Source organism: Dermacentor variabilis, chromosome 4 (assembly GCF_050947875.1).
Source record: "Dermacentor variabilis isolate Ectoservices chromosome 4, ASM5094787v1, whole genome shotgun sequence".
Lineage (NCBI taxonomy): Eukaryota > Metazoa > Arthropoda > Arachnida > Ixodida > Ixodidae > Dermacentor > Dermacentor variabilis.
Window position 1 is genome coordinate 167,621,467 of NC_134571.1, and position 17,247 is coordinate 167,638,713.

At 46.9% G+C, this 17,247-nt stretch overlaps 6 non-coding genes across 6 annotated transcripts; all 6 read left to right on the forward strand.

Annotated features, from left to right (window-relative positions):
* Nucleotides 1–2,595: 2,595 nt before the first annotated feature.
* Nucleotides 2,596–2,666, forward strand: TRNAG-GCC (transfer RNA glycine (anticodon GCC)). Its single transcript has one exon. It is a non-coding gene; the product is annotated as a tRNA-Gly (tRNA).
* Nucleotides 2,667–2,737: 71 nt separating this feature from the next.
* On the forward strand, nucleotides 2,738–2,808 carry TRNAG-GCC (transfer RNA glycine (anticodon GCC)). Its single transcript has one exon. It is a non-coding gene; the product is annotated as a tRNA-Gly (tRNA).
* A 71-nt stretch (nucleotides 2,809–2,879) lies between these two features.
* TRNAG-GCC (transfer RNA glycine (anticodon GCC)) lies at nucleotides 2,880–2,950 on the forward strand. The gene has a single exon. It is a non-coding gene; the product is annotated as a tRNA-Gly (tRNA).
* A 4,372-nt stretch (nucleotides 2,951–7,322) lies between these two features.
* On the forward strand, nucleotides 7,323–7,393 carry TRNAG-GCC (transfer RNA glycine (anticodon GCC)). The gene has a single exon. It is a non-coding gene; the product is annotated as a tRNA-Gly (tRNA).
* A 71-nt stretch (nucleotides 7,394–7,464) lies between these two features.
* TRNAG-GCC (transfer RNA glycine (anticodon GCC)) lies at nucleotides 7,465–7,535 on the forward strand. Its single transcript has one exon. It is a non-coding gene; the product is annotated as a tRNA-Gly (tRNA).
* A 4,107-nt stretch (nucleotides 7,536–11,642) lies between these two features.
* TRNAG-ACC (transfer RNA glycine (anticodon ACC)) lies at nucleotides 11,643–11,713 on the forward strand. Its single transcript has one exon. It is a non-coding gene; the product is annotated as a tRNA-Gly (tRNA).
* The last annotated feature ends 5,534 nt before the right edge of the window (nucleotides 11,714–17,247 follow it).

The window sequence follows — 17,247 nt, forward strand, 5'->3', positions numbered from 1 at the left end:
GAAAGAGCATGTGTAGTCTATCACAAAGAAAAATAGCGTTAGAAGGAATTACACCTTAGGCTAAAATATATGCTCAGCGCAGAAAGCTCTTCGCCTGGCTTATTTTCGAAAGAAATCAAAGAAGTTAACGATGAAGAAAAGTACAGGGGTGCGGTATTAAGGGCAAGGGCGGAGAGTTTATGGATGGGGGAGACGCCTACCAAGCGAGCAAAAAGTGACGAGAAGAAACACGCGGTTTCCAAAGAAATAACGGAAAGAAGTTATCAAGGGGAAGTCACTAGTGATGTTAGAATGATTGAGCATGCATTTGAGTCTTATTATGAAAGTTTGATGGGGAAAAAGACATGTGATATCGAAAGGTTTAGAACTGACTTCTTGCCATTAATGCCAACATTATCAGACGAGGTCTGTGAAGCGCTCGACAGACCAATAAGCCTTTCAGAAGTTGAGGATGCGATTGACGAACTTACTCACGGCAAGTCGCCGGGGCCTGATGGTCTGGGAGGGGCTTTCTATAAGAGCTTTAAAGTGGAATAGCTGTAGCACTACATCGCGTGATAAGGGAGATGTACGAGAATAAGGAAGCACCTCCTTCTTTTCGGACATCGCACGTTATTTTAATTCCTAAAGTAAAAGATCGTGCGCGACTTTTGGCAGTTGAAGCCTACAGACCAATAAGCTTGACAAATACGGACTATAAAGTTTACACTAAAGTACTGGTGCGACGATTGCAGACCGTTATAGAAGAACTTGTGGGCCCCCATCAGACATGCGGTATCAAAGACAGATCGATCTTTTCGAATACACATACTGCAAGGACCATACTGGAATGCTGCGATGAGAGAGAGGACAAAGTCGCTATGATACAAATTGACCTTGAAAAGGCTTTTGACAGAGTCGTCCATGATGTCATATTTTTGATCTTAGAACATGTTAAAGCCGGTGCAGTGATAACAGATGGAGTAAGAATGGTGTGCAAAGATTGCACTGCGCAGTTAGTAATTAATAGGAAATTAGGCGCCAGTATAAAAGTAGGATCATCAGTCAAACAAGGACGCTGCTTGTCGCCTCTTTTATTTGCCTTGTATTTAGAGCCTTTCTGTTGAAAAATAATTAAAAGCCAAGCTATTCGTGGGTTTACCTACGCAGGAATTGAGACTAGACTTCTGGCTTATGCCGATGACGTGGCAATTTTCTGCCGTGATACAGAAATCGTGAATAACACTATGAAAGAGGTTGTTTCTTTTTGCGCCGCAACTGGAAGTGTTGTCAGCTGGACTAAGTGCCTAGGTTTATGGCACGGCAGCTGGCCACAGGTACCCGAGTATTTTTGCAATATGAACTGGAGCATTACCTCTGGAAAATATCTTGGGGTGCCATTACAACATTATCGTGACAGTGCCGCGTATTGATTCGAAGCAGTAAAAAGAGTTAACGATTAGACAGCAAAGTGGGGCGGGCATAATTTTTCGATGTTTTCAAGAGCTAGTGTTTGCAATTTGTATTTAGTTAAAAAGGCGTATTATGTACTACAAGTGTTATGCATGGCAAGGATTTCGGTGCGGAAACTTCACGGAGTGTTTGCGGTATATATATGGGGATCCACTTGGGAGAGAACTAGCCGGTGTAACTTGTTTCATTCGGTAAAAATGGAGGACTAGGATTAACACATTTGTTTTTGAAACAGATTGCTAGTAGGTTCTTTTTCTTAAGGAACCAAAGTGATATATTTCTGCGTACTGTTATTCAAGTGAGATTGAGTTGTTCCTTGCCTGAGTTGGTTGTTTCCTCAAGAAATGAACATACCCGAACACCAATTGGCTTTCTGAGGGAAGTTGTTATGTCCTTTTCATTACTGAAAGCGTATTTTTCGAATGAATGTTTGACTTCATTCACGCGTAAGGAACTTTATAGTGATCTGGTTGATGTTTTCTTGCCGCATCCTGTTTACCGTATGATGAATAACTTAGGACCTGAACGCAATGTGCTGAAACGCGTTAGAAAAATGCCGGTTAGATCTAGAGCGAAAACCTTCTTTCTTCAATTGCATTCGGCACTCTCCTTGTGAAGCCATGGCTGCAAAGCAAGGGCTTCTTTGTTCCATGGTCTGTTAACTGCATCATATGTAAGAAACCTGGAACTATTGAGCATATCTTCTTGGATTGCCATGACTCAGTTTTCTTGTGGGAAGTTCTCAAACGAACTCTGAAGAAAGAACTGCCATTAAGTCCTTTCGGTATCAGGTTCTTACCGTGTGCAGACACAGGGGGAGTGCCGGCTGACTTGATAATGCTTTTGTGTATGAGCAGCCTGTGGAAAACGCGCATGAATATCAGGAATGACCGCGTAGATGAAAGGTCTGAAAGGGAACAGCTAAGTGAAAGTCTTAGGTACACGCGTGGTGCCCTCAAGCACATGAGTGAACCGCCAGAGTGGTTTCAGGGGCTTGACACTTTGGTGTCGGTGATATCCTCTTTCAGCGCCTTTTAAATACGTACAGTCTCTCGAAGTGATGTAATATTATTTTTCTGCACCAAGTCGCCTACTTTGTAGGCGTTTGAGTGGTGTTTAAATCAAGGTAATAAAGAAAAAAAAGCGTCGGTGGTTCAGTGGTAGAATACTCGCCTGCCACGCGGGTAGCCCGGGTTCAATTCCCGGCCGACGCAGCTTCCCTTTTTGAAAGGAGCTGTGAGATAAAACGGAATGATCCAAACAATGTATTGGAATCTGCCACAGGGCGTCGGTGGTTCAGTGGTAGAACACTCGCCTGCCACGCGGGTGGCCCGGGTTCAATTCCCGGCCGGTGCAGCTTCCCTTTTTGAAAGGAGCTGTGAGATAAAACGGAATGATCCAAACAATGTATTGGAATCTGCCACAGGGCGTCGGTGGTTCAGTGGTAGAATACTCGCCTGCCACGCGGGTGGCCCGGGTTCGATTCCCGGCCGACGCAGCTTCCTTTTTCTTTAAAGGAGCTGCGAGATAAAGCAGAATAAAGCAGTAGCCGCGGGTTCGGCGGTGAGCGAGCCATCGAAGTTAGACCACTTGATGGACGTGACCGAGGCGGAGGAAGCGGCCAAGGGAGCTGGAAACAGCAACGTGGTGGCTGAAACGAGCGGCACGACCACGCCTACTGAAGGAGGGTGGAACAATGTACCTCCCCCAAGGAGCCAGCAGCTAAACTCGAGAGCGTGAGGACGGCCCCGCAAGAAAATGAGAGCCGCCAGCCAGCTACGGATGCTACTCAGGCAGAGGAAGACAACGGGACTCCAACTGGCGCCCGCGTAGAATGCATGTCGACACCAGTAAAGAGGTCCCTGCAGCAGGAGGAGAAAGTCGACGGAAAGGCCGGCGGCGACTCCGAGGCACCGCCCGCTAAGACGCTACTCGGAAGGCGCTCCATACTCAAGCCTAAGCCGAACCTGGAGACTGACCGTAGGCTTACCCCGAAGCCGACCAAAGACGAACTCGGGCGACGGCCACCGGATGGCCAAGGAGGCGTCTAGAGGTCAGCTAGACGTTAAGGTGAGCACCATGCTCCGGGCCTTCTCACCTCCGGTTTTCATTAACAATGGCTACCAACCCGTCGCTTAGCCTCGGCACGCTAAACGTTCGAGGTCTGGCCGCCAATAGGAAACAGTCAGGTTTATAGACTGCTAGTGGACCACCACCTCGAAGCTTTAGCAGTGCAAGAAACCAATGTAGACGGCGAGGAGGAGACCGGGAGCATGGTGCAAAGGTTCACGTACAACTACCAAACGGTAGTGAGCCACGCCTTAGGTACATCGGTGGGGTGTGTGTTGTTCGTGACGAAGCTGGTTATAGCCGGTTACTTCACGTGCACTTCCGGTCGAATTGTCGTTGGTGATTTCAGTTATTGCGATGTCCAATGGCGCGTGTTGTGCATTTATGCACCTAATACAGTGCAAGAGAGGGCAACTTTCTTTTTGAAGCTTAAGCATCACTTCTCTGTGCAAAAAAAGATAGCCTGTGTTGGGGATTTCAATTGCGGATTGAACGCCGAGGATAGGTCTATGCGACGCGAAGTTAATAATAATATTTGGGGTTTTACGTGCCAAAACCACTTTCTGATTATGAGGCACGCCGTAGTGGAGGACTCCGGAAATTTTGACCACCTGGGGTTCTTTAACGTGCACCTAAATCTAAGCACACGGGTGTTTTCGCATTTCGCCCCCATCGAAATGCGGCCGCCGTGGCCGGGATTCGATCCCGCGACCTCGTGCTCAGCAGCCCAACACCATAGCCACTGAGCAACCACGGCGGGTGCGACGCGAAGTTAATGACAAAAGCAGCGACATCCTGGCGCAGATAATGCACGAATTCGAATTAGAAGATATCGCTGACTGTTTTAGGGCTGACCGAGACGTGATGTACACTCACTTTCAGGGCACAAGTCACGCACGATTAGATCGTATGTATCTCTCATGTGATTTAGTAACAAAATGCCAGTGCTATGCAGTACCACCATATCGTATTCTCACCTCTGCCTAGTAAAATGCAGGGTGGGTAGCAAGAAAGAACGAAACAAGTTCGCCTGGGAACCCTGGAAAATGAATGCAGAACTGCTACGGCATGAAACTTTTAACGAAAAGGTAGTTGCTGCTCTGAATTTTTTTGGAACAGACAGTTCTATGAAGCTTGGTGAGGAATGGGAGTTATTGAAACAAACCATTAAAATGAAGGCAATTGAAAGGAGTGCCGTACACCGATATGAAGCCAAGGTCAGAGAAAAGGATTTAAAATCATTATCGAAAAAGTTTGCGAAGCTCGAATGCATGCAACCGGGCGCCTATAAAGAAGATATGCGCGCTGTTAAGAAGAAGCTTGAGGTGGTTCGACGAAGAGCGCTTCCGAGGTGCGCTCGTGCGCGCGAGAGCAGAAAGGCTATCATGTGGGGAACCGCCACCGAAAAGAGCAATGGGACTAGAAAAAAATCTCTCCAGACGTAAGCAGATTGAGGCTATCGAATATGAAGGGTTGGTATTAGCCTATAACAATAACGTAAGGCGTGCTTTCTTTGAACATTACCGAAAGCTTTTTGCATTCAGGTCTGTCAACATGCAAGATTTCAAGAATTCATTTTTGCAACGAATGCCACAGCTGTCGAGCGAAGTTAAAGAAACCTTAGAACGATCACTAACTGAACTTGAAGTGATGAAGGCCATCGAAGACCTGAATCCCGGCAAGTCGCCGGGGCCTGATGGTCTGGGAGGGGCTTTCTATAAGAGCTTTAAAAGTGGAATAGCTGTAGCACTACATCGCGTGATAAGGGAGATGTACGAGAATAAGGAAGCACCTCCTTCTTGTCGGACATCGCACGTTATTTTAATTCCTAAAGTAAAAGATCGTGCACGGCTTTTGGCGGTTGAAGCCTACAGACCAATAAGCTTGACAAATACGGACTATAAAGTTTACACTAAAGTACTGGTGCGACGATTGCAGACCGTTATAGAAGAACTTGTGGGCCCCCATCAGACATGCGGTATCAAAGGCAGATCGATCTTTTCGAATACACATACTGCAAGGACCATACTGGAATGCTGCGATGAGAGAGAGGACAGAGTCGCTATGATACAAATTGACCTTGAAAAGGCTTTTGACAGAGTCGTCCACGATGTCATATTTTTGCTCTTAGAACATGTTAAAGCCGGTGCAGTGATAACAGATGGAGTAGGAATGGTGTACAAAGATTGCACTGCAAAGTTAGTAATTAATAGGAAATAGGCGTTAGTATAGAAGTGGAATCATGAGTAAAACAAGGATGCTGTTTGTCGCCTCTTTTATTTGCCTTGTATTTAGAGCCTTTCTGTAGAAAAATAATTAAAAGCCAAGCTATTCGTGGGTTTACCTACGCAGGAATTGAGACTAGAGTTCTGGCTTATGCAGATGACGTGGCAATTTTTTGCCGTGATACAGAAAGCGTGAATAACACTATGAAAGAGGTTGTTTCTTTTTGCGCCGCAACTGGAAGTGTTGTCAGCTGGACTAAGTGCCTAGGTTTATGGCACGGCAGCTGGCCACAGGTACCCGAGTATTTTTGCAATATGAACTGGAGCGTTGCCTCTGGAAAATATCTTGGGGTGCCATTCCGACATTATCGTGACAGTGCCGCGTATTGATTCGAAGAAGTAGAAAGAGTTCAAGATTAGACAGAAAAGTGGGGCGAGCATAATTTTTCGATGTTTTCAAGAGCTAGTGTTTGCAATTTGTATTTAGTTACAAAGGCGTATTATGTACTACAAGTGTTATGCATGGCAAGGATTTCGGTGCGGAAACTTCACAGAGTGTTTGCGGTATATATATGGGGATCCACTTGGGAGAGAACTAGCCGGTGTAACTTGTTTCATTCGGTAAAGAATGGAGGACTAGGATTAACACATTTTTTTTTGAAACAGATTGCTAGTAGGTTCTTTTTCTTAAGGAACCGATGTGATATATTTCTGCGTACTGTTATTCAAGTGAGATTGAGTTGTTCCTTGCCTGAGTTGGTTGTTTCCTCAAGAAATGAACATACCCGAACACCAATTGGCTTTCTGAGGGAAGTTGTTATGTCCTTTTCATTACTGAAAGCGTATTTTTCGAATGAATTTTTTGACTTCATTCACGCGTAAGAAACTTTATAGTGATCTGGTTGATGTTTTCTTGCCGCATCCTGTTTACCGTATGATGTATAACTTAGGACCTGAACGCAATGTGCTGAAACGCGTTAGAAAAATGCCGGTTAGATCTAGAGCGAAAACCTTCTTTCTTCAATTGCATTCGGCACTCTCCTTGTGAAGCCATGGCTGCAAAGCAAGGGCTTCTTTGTTCCATGGTCTGTTAACTGCATCATATGTAAGAAACCTGGAACTATTGAGCATATCTTCTTGGATTACCATGACTCAGTTTTCTTGTGGGATGTTCTGAAACGAACTCTGAAGAAAGAACTGCCGTTAAGTCCTTTCGGTATTAGGTTCTTACCGTGTGCAGACACAGGGGGAGTGCCGGCTGACTTGATAATGCTTTTGTGTATGAGCAGCGTGTGGAAAACGCGCATGAATATCAGGAATGACCGCGTAGATGAAAGGTCTGAGAGGGACAAGCTAAATGAAAGTCTTAGGTACACGCGTGGTGCCCTCAAGCACATGAGTGAACCGCCAGAGTGGTTTCAGGGGCTTGACACTTTGGTGTCGGTGATATCCTCTTTCAGCGCCTTTTAAATACGTACAGTCTCTCGAAGTGATGTAATATTATTTTTCTGCACCAAGTCGCCTACTTTGTAGGCGTTTGAGTGGTGTTTAAATCAAGGTAATAAAGAAAAAAAAGCGTCGGTGGTTCAGTGGTAGAATACTCGCCTGCCACGCGGGTGGCCCGGGTTCAATTTCCGGCCGACGCAGCTTCCCTTTTTGAAAGGAGCTGTGAGATAAAACGGAATGATCCAAACAATGTATTGGAATCCGCCACAGGGCGTCGGTGGTTCAGTGGTAGAATACTCGCCTGCCACGCGGGTGGCCCGGGTTCGATTCCCGGCTGACGCAGCTTCCTTTTTCTTTAAAGGAACTGCGAGACAAAGCAGAATAAAGCAGTAGCCGCGGGTTCGGCGGAGAGCGAGCCGTCGACGTTACACCACGTGATGGACGTGACCGAGGCGGAGGAAGCGGCCAAGGGTGCTGGAAACAGCAACGTGGTGGCTGAAACGAGCGGCACGACCACGCCTACTGAAGGAGGGTGGAACAATGTACCTCCCCCAAGGAGCCAGCAGCTAAACTCGAGAGCGTGAGGACGGCCCCGCAAGAAAATGAGAGCCGCCAGCCAGCTACGGATGCTACTCAGGCAGAGGAAGACAACACGGCTCCAATTGGCGCCCGCGTAGAATGCATCTCGGCACCATTCAAGAGGTCCCTGCAGTAGGAGGAGAAAGTCGACGGAAAGGCCGGCGGCGACTCCGAGGCACCGCCCGCTAAGACGCTACTCGGAAGGCGCTCCATACTCAAGCCTAAGCCGAACCTGGAGACTGACCGTAGGCTTACCCCGAAGCCGACCAAAGACGAACTCGGGCGACGGCCACCGGATGGCCGCGGAGGCGTCTACCGGTCAGCTAGACGTTAAGGTGAGCACCATGCTCCGGGCCTTCTCACCTCCGGTTTTCATTAATAATGGCTACCAACCCGTCGCTTAGCCTCGGCACGCTAAACGTTCGAGGTCTGGCCGCCAATAGGAAACAGTCAGGTTTATAGACTGCTAGTGGACCACCACCTCGAAGTTTTAGCAGTGCAAGAAACCAAGGTAGACGGCGAGGAGGAGACCGGGCGCATGGTGCAAAGGTTCACGTACAACTACCATACGGTAGTGAGCCACGCCTTAGGGACATCGGCGGGGTGTGTGTTGTTCGTGACGAAGCTGGTTATAGCCGGTTACTTCTCGTGCACTTCCGGTCGAGTTGTCGTTGGTGATTTCAGTTATTGCGATGTCCAATGGCGCGTGTTGTGCATTTATGCACCTAATACAGTGCAAGAGAGGGCAACTTTCTTTTTGAAGCTTAAGCATCACTTCTCTGTGCAAAAGAAAGATAGCCTGTGTTGGGGATTTCAATTGCGGATTGAACGCCGAGGATAGGTCTATGCGACGCGAAGTTAATGACAAAAGCAGCGACATCCTGGCGCAGATAATGCACGAATTCGAATTAGAAGATATCGCTGACTGTTTTAGGGCTGACCGAGACGTGATGTACACTCACTTTCAGGGCACAAGTCACGCACGATTAGATCGTATGTATCTCTCATGTGATTTAGTAACAAAATGCCAGTGCTATGCAGTACAACCATATCGTAATCTCACCTCTGCCTAGTAAAATGCAGGGTGGGTAGCAAGAAAGAACGAAACAAGTTCGCCTGGGAACTCTGGAAAATGAATACAGAACTGCTACGGCATGAAACTTTTAACGAAAAGGTAGTTGCTGCTCTGAATTTTTTTGGAACAGACTGTTCTATGAAGCTTGGTGAGGAATGGGAGTTATTGAAACAAACCATTAAAATGAAGGCAATTGAAAGGAGTGCCGTACTCCGATATGAAGCTAAGGTCAGAGAAAAGGATTTAAAATCAATATTGAAAAAGTTTGGGAAGCTCGAATGCATGCAACCGGGCGCCTATAAAGAAGATATGCGCGCTGTTAAGAAGAAGCTTGAGGTGGTTCGACGAAGAGCGTTTCCGAGGTGCGCTCGTGCGCGCGAGAGCAGAAAGGCTATCATGTGGGGAACCGCCAACGAAAAGAGCAATGGGACTAGAAAAAGATCTCTCCAGACGTAAGCAGATTGAGGCCATCGAATATGAAGGGGTGGTATTAGCCTATAACAATAATATAAGGCGTGCTTTCTTTGAACACTACCGAAAGCTTTTTGCATTCAGGCCTGTCAACATGCAAGATTTCAAGAATTCATTTTTGCAACGAATGCCACAGCTGTCGAGCGAAGTTAAAGAAACCTTAGAACGATCACTAACAGAACTTGAAGTGATGAAGGCCATCGAAGACCTGAATCCTGGCAAGTCGCCAGGACCTGACGGTCTTTGTGACGCTTGGTACAAATCGTTTAAAGGCCACCTAGGTCCTATCTTAACCGCTGTTTTCAATGAAGCATACGAACTGAAAATACTTCCACCATCCTTTGGCCAGTCCCATACAGTATTAATACGGAAAACAGAAGAGACCGAAAAGCTCAAGGAACTTTCCTCCTACGGACCCATAGCGCTTGCTAACTGCGACTACAGAATATTGATGGAGGTGTTGGCACGACGGGTCCAGTCAGGTATTGAGGAAGTAGTCGGCGCACACCAGACGTGCGGTAATCGTGGAAGAACCATTTTCACTAACATCCATGAGATGAAGTGTGTGCTGGAGTGTTGTGACTCCATGTGCGATGCAGTAGCGATCCTCCAGCTAGACTCGGAGAAAGCATTTGATTGTGTTTTTCACGAGAAATTGCTTACCATTCTTGAACACGTTAATTTTGGCCACATAATCACTGAGGGGGTGACCATGGCGTAGCGGAGCTGCTATACCAGACTTAAATTAATCAGACGTTGGGGGTATCCATTAACGTGAAGCGCTCCGTTCGCCAGGGTTGCCCACTCAGTCCACTCCTGTTTTGTGTCTGTATAGAAACGCTATGTCAGGCCTTCATCGAAAATGAACATATTAAGGGCTTTTTTCTTCAATCAGCAGAGGTGAAGCTATTGGCATACGCTGACAATGTGGCTGTGTGCTGTAAAAATAAGCAAAGTGTATTGAATACCGTTGGTATCGTCAGAAAGTTTGGTAACGTCACTAACAGCTTCGTTAACTAGCAGAAATGTTTGGGGTTTTGGTATGGAAGATGGGCGTCCACACCAGACCGCTTTTCGAACGTAACCTGGGTCACGACGCCAGTTAAGTACCTTGGCGCACCCCTTGATGCCTACAAGGACAGTAGCGAGTACTGGAAGGAGTGGACAAAAGAACTAAAAGGAAAAGCCGACCGATGGAACGCCTGTCACTTGTCAATAGTCGCGAGAGCTACAGCGTGCAACATGTTTTTCGTGACAAAGATCTGGTAAGTAATGCAGATCCTACAGTGCTCCCGGATTAATGTGCAGAAACTGCACCACGTGTTCGCTGTTTTCGTGTGGGCATCGCGCTGGGAGCGATGCAGCCGAGATAATCTCTTCCGACGTGTGAAGGATGGCGGTCTGGGGTTGGTGCACCTCTTCTTGTGTCAACTGGTGAACAGGCTCTTCTTTTTTCGAGACACAAATGACCCATTTCTGCGCACCGTGATTCAAATTAGGCTGTCAAGAGCACTTCCCGAATTTGTAGTAGGTACCGAAATAATGCCAGGATCTGCCCGTGCTTTCTCTTTGGAAATAGTTGATTGTGTTTCCTTTTTGCGTATTCGTTTTTCAAGTGAATATTTGTTGAGTGCAAAACGGAAAAAGTCATACCGTGATTTGTGTGACAGTGTTTTGCTTGTACCCATGTACAGAGCCGTGTACAGTGGAGGCCCAGGCCTAGACGTACTGAGAAGCGTGAAGATGATGCCAGTTCAACCAGCCACGAAATCTTTCTTCTTTAAATTACATACCGGTACCTTACCTGTTAAAATCTTCCTGGAACAACGTGGGTTCTACATGCCATGAGGAGCCCTCAAAGCATACATCATGTCTTCATCCACTGTTGGGAGGGTTTTATGCTGGGACGTGTTGCAAAGGGCTTTCTGGCAGGTTTCTGGCAGTAAATGATGACGAAGGATTCCCGTACGACCTTATCATGCTTACGGGCCTCCACTGTTATGGCACGCAAGAATGGCGGGCTATCATTGTGACCCGGATGCCCGACCGGCGCGTGCATACTTCCGAGAATGTATGCAGCGATATGTAGAGGTGCAGAAGTTGCAACAGCCTGTTCCTGAGTGGCTGTCGAGGGCTGGACCTCTGACAGCGCTCAAGGAATTTTAATGCGACAATGTCAGGCCACAGTAGCGGAGGGCAACGAATGTGTATATTACTGTTTCTTGTTCGGTTTTTGTATTCACTATTTCTTTCGTTTTTGTGTATATCATTTAAGGAATGTGTGTTGTGGTGACATGTCGAGGACTAGCAATGAAGAAAAAAAAGCGTCGCTGGTTCAGTGGTAGAATACTCGCCTACCACGCGGGTGGCCCGGGTTGGATTCCCGGCCGACGCAGCTTCATTTTTTGGAAAGCAGCTGTGAGATAAAGCAGAATGATTCAAACACTGTATAGGAATCAGCCGCAGGGTGTCGGTGGTTCAGACTTCCGGGCATTGTAGTGCACAGACGTGGCTGTCATGAGCTCCGTAGGAGCGTCATCAGTGGTCCAGCAGGGCCGCGGTTCTAGATTCTTTGCCAGTTAAGATTCTTATCATCAGGTGCTACTGCCTCAACTACCAACAGGGCGACTTGTTACGAATACTTTGGTTTTGCATGCTGATGTGCGTGCAAGGCCCTACCGGGCAGAAAACTTTCGTGACATGCTGTAAAGCTTGAAGCTGCGGCCTGACATTGTCGCCCTAGGGGCGTATCGAATGAGCCACGTGTGGGCCGTGACTTTCGAAAGTGGCGATGGAGTGAAAGAATTGCTACGGGCAGGAGGTTTGAAGGTGAGGGACAGACTATGCATCGTCATCGACCCTGGATATCAAGCAATGCACCCCAGGCTACATTGGATGCTACATAACGTGCTGGACGAGGACATTCGTGAAGGCCTGGCGGCTTACGGCCGAGTCACGGACCTAGCGAGAGAGCGGTGGCGGGTGCATGGCCTGCATGATAAAGGTTCTTCAACGCGCCTGGTCACCGTGATGCCGAGCAAGGGCCTGGGGGCGGACAACGTGCCTCATCTGTTACGGATAGCCGGTGAGGAAGCTTTCATGGTTATTCCTAGAAGAGCACCGCTGTGCCTTCGTTGCCGCAACACAGGACACATCCGGCGTGACTGCCGCGTCCCGCGTTGCGCACGCTGTCGTCGTCACGGCCGTGACGAGTCGTAGTGCGTGCGGACATACGCAAACGTGACGGGGCCGACGACTGCGCATGAAAGCGGTGAACAGCTTATGGATGAAGTGGATGCCGAGGAAGCTTCTGCCGAAAGCACCAACGAGGCAAAGGCGGCAGCGACACAACCACCGAAACCGCAGAAGCAAACGACTGCCGGAGAGGTGGGTGTGCCAGGAACGCCTACGCGACCTGTAAGCAAGGACTCGGCCGTCGATGTACACCCTTGCAATTTTTTAACAATAGCACGCGAGCGTCGACCGTAAGGCCTGCCAGCGGCCTTGAAGTGGTGACTGACGGCGGGATTGGCAACTTTATGTGCGGTCGTGCAAGGCGAATTCTAGTTCGAATGTGTACTGTTACTCTGTTCGCTTCAGGAGTGCACCTGACCGCTGCAAGGGCAGTGACACGTCGTGCAGTCGACGCTCGCGTGCTATTGTTAAAAAATTGCAATGGTGTACATAAGCAGGCCACCGCGACTAAAGAGACGCCGGTCGTCTCGACTATGGCAGCAGCTGCTATCGAAGCAATGGACGTTACCAATGCTGGTTTGTTGGCAGGGAAGAGAACACCCGAGGAGTGAGCAAACGACGGCGGGAAAACTGGCGCACCGAACAGTGAGGAACCACCTCCAGAGTCGGTGGTAATGCGCCGGCCGTCAATACGGCCGACGCCGAATATCCCGCCGGACAAAAGACCAGCGGCGCCGACGCCTAAGTAGCCGTAGGGACTTCTGCCTGCGAAGTCACTCGGACGCGAGCTTGCGAGGGCCCATCGCTACCGAAGGGCCGGGGAGGTCAGCTGCTGCTCAAGCAAGGTATTTTTGTGGACTGCATTTAAATGTGTCGCGAACCAGCGGTTCTGTCCGTTAGCACTCGTAGACATAACTCTAAGTGGAATGAGTAATGCTACATGTGATTATATACGCTTTTCTTTTCTGATAACCTTTTCCGCTTATTAACTATGGATTTGGAGTGGGGAATACGAGTTGCTACAATTAATGTACGCTGCCTCGCAGCAAGGCGGAGGAAGTACCAGCTCAGCCGACTGTGCGTTGAAAATGAACTAGATATTATAGTCGTACAAGAGACGAAAGTTGAAAGTGAGGAACAAACAAATTGTTAATACCTTTCAGAACGTATTATAACATATGCACATGTCACACTGTCGGCACGTCTGGTGGTTGCGCCGTCTTGGTTCGAAGGAGTATTGGTATAAGCGAAGAGATTGTTACTGTGAGCGTAAGCGGGCGATTTATAATTCTTGACTTTTCTTTTAGCGAATCACAATGGAGGACTATTTGTGTGCGCCAAATGATGTCAATGAAAGATGTCGTTTTTCTCGAATCTAGAGGAGTACTTTGGCTATGAGAAGCCCATCATCTTTCTTGGCGACTTTACCTGTGTGTGTTATGCAGAAGATCGTGCCAAACGTAAATTCCCGCGGGACAAGAGTGCAGTGATTTTGAACACTTTAGTAAACGATTACAACCTAGAAGACGTTGGTCCCCTTTTGGCCAGCACTTTGCAGCAGCAATTTACACACTATCAGCGAGATAGCCAGGCACGTCTTGACAGAGCTTATATCTCGTTGGATCTTGTGCCTCCGTGTGATAACTATCTTATGAAGCCCGTGTCCTTTAGCGATCACAGTATACTGTGGTTTTCACTTGGTGCCAAGTCAAAGAAGTCGCGGTTTGATTGGGCACTTTGGAAATTTAACGAAAAACACCTCAGTGATGACATATTTGTAAATGATGTAAAGCGCGAGATTAAAAACTTCTTGAGTAATGAGAGTGTACCTTGGGCAGAAGTATGGGAGGACTTCAAGGTTCGCGTGAAAATGGTCGGAATTGAAATAGGAACTGTTAGACGACACAATGAAAAAATGGAAGAAAATGAGCTCCAGAAGGAACTCAATTTTCTGATTTTCATGGACAGTGCGGAATGTGGAAAATTTCGTGAAGATATCAGAACAGTTAAAAGCGCGATGGAAGCTATCGACAAGGAAAAATATAGAGCAGCTGTCATTCGGACACGGACGGAAAGACTGTGGGTTGATGGAAAGCCGAACAAACGCGCTATTGGCGATGAAAAGAAGTCCGCAAGGAAAAATGAAATAATACAAATTATTATGATCAGGTTACTTCCGACTCGAATATGATTAAACAGGCCTTTACCGAGCATTACCGCAAACTGTTCGGTGTCCCAATCCACGTGGGAACCGAGTTCCAAGCGAGCTTCGTAAATTTTATGCCGTGTGTTGATGACGAGGTAAAAGCCAGTCTCGAGGTACCGATAAGCGCACGAGAAATAGAACACGCCATCAACGAACCCCCTGCAGGCAAATCACCAGGTCCTGATGGTTTAGGAGCCGCGTTTCATTGCACCTACGCTTGCTGAAATGTTGAAACATGTATACACTCAGGCATATGAAACTATGTGACTGTCACTCTCTTTCATAAGTGCACAAATGGGTTTAATAGCGAAAATAGACGATCACAAGGCGCCTTTATCGTTTGGGCAATACAGGCCAATTAGCCTTACAAATACCGATTATAACATACTCATGAAGGTGTTGGCAAAGAGACTTCAAACAGTCATTACATACCTGGTCGGTCCGCATTAGACTTGCGGCATAAAAGGCCGCACTATTACTACAAACAGCCACGTAGCGCGAAGCGTTCTAGAGTGTTGCAACGCTTTCGCTAGACAGGTTGCTTTGTTGCAACTCGACTTGGCGAAAGCCTTCGACCGTGTGTCCCACGATGCTCATTTTCTTGTTTTGGAATATGTTAATCTCGGAAAAGTTATTTTATATGGTGTAAAAATGGCGTACGACCAATGCACGACACAGATTATAATGAACAAATCCCTCGGCGCAAAGCTTTCACTGAGATCTTCCCTCAGACAATTGTGTCCTCTAAGCCCATTGCTTTTTGCATTGTACCTCGAGCCTTTCTGTTTAGCAGTGCTACGCAATAACAACATCCGAGGATTTAAGATACAGCTTTCTGAAGTCAAAGTGCTGGCATACGCTGATGACATCGCAGTCTTCTGCGAGGATCATGACAGCGTTCTTGAAGCTTTACGTCATGTAAAGAAATAATACGAACAATCTGGATCTCGGATCGATTGGGAGAAGAGCATCGGTATATGGCACGGTCACTGGGGCATTATACCAGCTCACTTCACAAATATCCGGGGGTCAGCAACGCCATCTAAGTACTTGGGAGTGCCACTCGCGCACTATAAAGATACTGCACAGTACTGGTCCGATAAAGCTGATAGAATGAGTGAAAAATCAAAGGGTTGGCTTGGCCAAGATTTGTCAATGTTTGGACGCGATTCTGTGTGCAACCTTTTCATAGTAGCGAAACTGTGGTATGTTTTGCAAGTATTATCAATGTGTCGTTCAAATGTTCAAAAACGCACCGTGTTTTTGCCGTATTCATATGGGCATCTAGTTGGGAGAGGGTAGGCAGAACCAGTTTGTTTCCTTCAGCCCGCAGTGGTGGGCTAGGCCTGTCGCATTTGTTTATTAGACCCCCCCCCCTCCGCTCAAACTGTGTCTCGTTTTACTTTTCTTCATGATTAGACAAATGATTTTCTGCGCACAGTGATTCAAGTCAGGTTGGGGAAAGCATTGCCGCAATATGTTGTAACGACTAGTGTTGTGAAGGGAGAAAGTATTATGGAATATTTACGCGAAGTGGTCGATTCACTTTGTATATTGTGTCCTCAGTTTTCCATGGATTATCTTTGCTCTGTGACAAGAAAAACGTTGTATAGAGATTTAATCGACACAATGTTGCCAGTACCTCTGTACAAGTCTCTAAACTGGAGAGGCCAAGGAGGTGATGTACTAAAACGAGTTAAAAAAATGCCGATTAGACCCGCCCTAAGGAAGTTTTTTTAAGCTACACACAAACCCGCTGCCCGTAAGAACATGGCTAGACGAAAAAGGAATTTATGCGCCATGGACAGTAAACTGCATACTTTGCAATAAACCGGAGCCCATCGAACATGTTTTCATCGATTTCTGGGATACAATATTTAATTGGGATCAGTGGCGTAGCCAGAAATTTCTTTCGAGGGGGGGGGGGGGGGAGGCTCAAGTTGCCGCTCGGCCTCCTCCTTAAGAGGAAGCCTTAGCTCGGGTGCTCCTATCTAAATACATGTCAAAGGGGAATTCGTTTTTCTCGGCAACCAGTGCACCAAATTTGACGAGGTTTGTTGCATTTAAAAAAAAAAGAAAACTTGAGTTCTAGTAAGGGCTGGTTTCGAATTTTTCACTTAGGTTGTCAATTCTTTATTGAAAATTGGCCATTATAGCACATTTTCAGCAAACGAAACAATCAAGTTTAAAACTCTAACTCAACATTAAAAAATCATATCACAATTCTGTGAATAGCACCTAATAGCACATCTACAGCAGTCAAAATTGATTTGTTACACTTGAATCTCAAAAAAATTTAGTAATATGGAAATACGGCTTTTGCAGAACACTTGTACGCAACGCAACCAATTCATGTAATATACAAATTTACACACCAAGTTTGTCCGCTTTGACTGTTACATTATATGCCGTTGACAGAGCCGCGATATCTGTTCTTGATCCAGAGCTATTAGTTTGTAAACGTCGTGCTTCCATTCTTTTTTTGGAACTTTCGATTTCTTCAACATATTTAAAACAATATTCAGGCC